This window comes from Otolemur garnettii, unplaced genomic scaffold, assembly GCF_000181295.1.
Source record: "Otolemur garnettii isolate 467f Iridium unplaced genomic scaffold, OtoGar3 scaffold00019, whole genome shotgun sequence".
Lineage (NCBI taxonomy): Eukaryota > Metazoa > Chordata > Mammalia > Primates > Galagidae > Otolemur > Otolemur garnettii.
The window spans coordinates 27,339,830-27,342,561 of record NW_003852414.1 but is presented as its reverse complement, the minus strand read 5'-3'; positions in this window follow the sequence as shown (position 1 = coordinate 27,342,561).

The window sequence follows — 2,732 nt, the reverse complement described above, 5'->3', positions numbered from 1 at the left end:
TCATGTCATTTTCTCAGTTATTGCTTTAAAACGTTCACATTCTACTCTTAGAAAGATTCACCTGTACCCCTATAAGGTTTTTTTTTTTTTTTTTTAAGATAGAGTCTTACTTGGTCACCCTCGGTAGAGTGTGTGTCTTAGCTCATAGGAACCTCAAACTCTTGGGTTCGTGTAGTCCTGTTGCCTCAGCCTCCCAAGTAGCTGGGACTACAGGCACCTGCCATAACGCCTGGCTATTTTTTAGAGATGGGGGTCTCGCTCTGGTTCAGGCTGGTCTCAAACCTGTGAGCTCAATTAGTTCACCCACCTCAGCCTCCCAAGCAATGGGATACTGGGATTATAGGCATGAGCCACCATGCCCAGCAGCACTGTTAATTTTTTTTTTAAATACATAATCCTTTGAAAATCCTGGCAAGAAAGAAAGTGTGTGGAGCTGTGTAGAACCTCATGCCTTGGTTTCTCCCCCTAATCCCTCCTGACCCAGATAGCTCCTGGCCAGCTGACAGCTTTACGCCTCCTGACCCAGTGCTGGCTATGTGCAGTGCCCATTCATGCCCACCCTCAGGAGAAGAGGCTCCAGGCCAGACTGGAGTCTGCACACCTGCCTGGCCTTCTCTGTGAAGCTGCTCTGGGCACCGACCCAGGCTGCCTTCTGCCCTGTCAGTGACCCTGCACACCCTGACTACTAGAATCAGACTATATGCACATCAAGCCCTGAAACTGAAAAATGGCAGCTAGAGCCTGATTCACCCTGATCCACAACCTGCACAGCTGTGTCCCCACAGTACCTGCCAGGCTCCTGACTGTCCAAGAGGGGCCCCAAACACAAGTCTAGCTCAGAAACTTTTTTAACATATAACTTCGTTCAGCCTAGAGTGACACACATCGAGCAGTTCCGCCTAAGCTGCCCCACATAGGCGGTTGGCACCCATGGAGCCACAGCCCAGGAACCAGGCACAAGAGGGTCCCACAGGCACTTCTGACTGGGGAGGTGCGTGGTGGGCACTGCAGACAAATGCTGAGGAGACTCACATCCCCACGTGCGGCCTCTGCTTTTCTGGCCTGGTCTGTGCCTGATCCATGTGCTATTCCTTTATATCCTGCGCTGTGCGACAGGAATAAACTTCCAATGAAACACACCGAACCTAGAAACCCAAACCTACAGAGCCTTTCTACCAGGCAGTGGTCTTCTGGGGGACCCAGAAACAGCCCTGCACCAGCCCCTAACCCTTTCCTGCAGGAACCCTGCAGTGCTCTGTGACTTGGCTGCCTGCTGTACCCACACAGTTTCTACCGACTTTTCTGCTCACCAACCTGGACTCTGTTTGCTGCCTTTGGCATGGTCTGACTGCAAACATGGGATGTCCCATCCCCAAGACTTTCCACCTGGATGAGGAGGATTTACCTCGAACTTCAGGGACACTAGGAGCTTGACTCTGAGAGGACACATCAGACCCCATGGACAGAAAGTGCAGAGGGGACCTCGAGCGATTGCTCACCCTGTGACCCCAGCACTCTGGGAGGCTGAGGTGGGTGGATTGCCTGAGCTCAGGAGTTTGAGACCAGCCTAAGTTAGAGCAAGACTCCATCTCTAAAAATAGCTGGGCATTGTGGCAGCACATACCTGTAGTCCCAGCTACTTGGAGGCTGAGGCAAGAAAATTGCTTGAGCCCAGGAGTTTAAGGTTGCTGTGAGCTATGATGATATCACAGCACTCTACCCAGAGTGAGACTCTGTCTCAAAAAAAAAAAAAAAGGCACAGAGGGGTGACCTCAACTGGGAGGGAGCCATATGGGATGGCAAGATCACCCAGCTGGGACGGATGCTCCCTTCTGAGGGGACCCGAGGGAGATGGACATGATGGGTGACCTCCTAGACTGTGGTTGAGGCTTGCTGGCCATAGTAGGTGGAAGTGGACAGTGTGGGCAGGTGAGGGGGCACTGGCTGCCTCTGCATGTGGAACGAGTGACCCTGGACTCTCAGGATGTGCTGAAAAGCTTATCCTTGACCACACATAGAATATATTGGCCTGCAGAGTGGGAGGATGGGGTCTCTCTCTTACTGTGTGACCCCTGCCCCTCTCCAACAGCTCGCAGTTTGGTCTGGCACTCCTGCTGACCCAGAAGCCCACTGCACGGCCTCCTGGAGAGTCAGCCACACCTGTGCCCTCACCAGGCTTGCTTAGGACTGTGCAGTGAGTAATGTTTGGCAATAAAAGGAAATGAAGACACAGAAGAGCCTCAGAAGCACCTTGCCATTGGAGAGGCATGTCCTGCGGACTCTGGGGCTCAGCTTGGAGCCATGGAAGGGCTGGTGGGTCTCAAGGGCTGGATGGGTGGGAAGAGCTGGCAGAGCCCAGGAGCATCCAGGCTGGGAGATAGCCATGTGAGCCCAAAGGGCAGACACATCAGCACACATCTGTCCCAGCCCCGAGGACTCAAATCACCCAGCATGAAGGCTGATGTCCTTGAGTGACCCTCACATGCAGTGCAGGGCCATCAGCTTACAGGTGTCTACACTGACAGCTGATGCTAATGACAGGGGACAGCCCGGCCAGGGTGTGGGGAGTTCCCTGCACTTCTCAGCCCAATTTTCTGTAAACCTAAACTGTTCCGAAAGACAAAGTCTATCGATTGTTTAAAAAGGCTTCTGATGGGCTCGGCGCCTATAGCTCAACCGGCTAAGGCGCCAGCCACGTACACCTAAGGTGGCGGGTTCGAATCCCCAGCCCG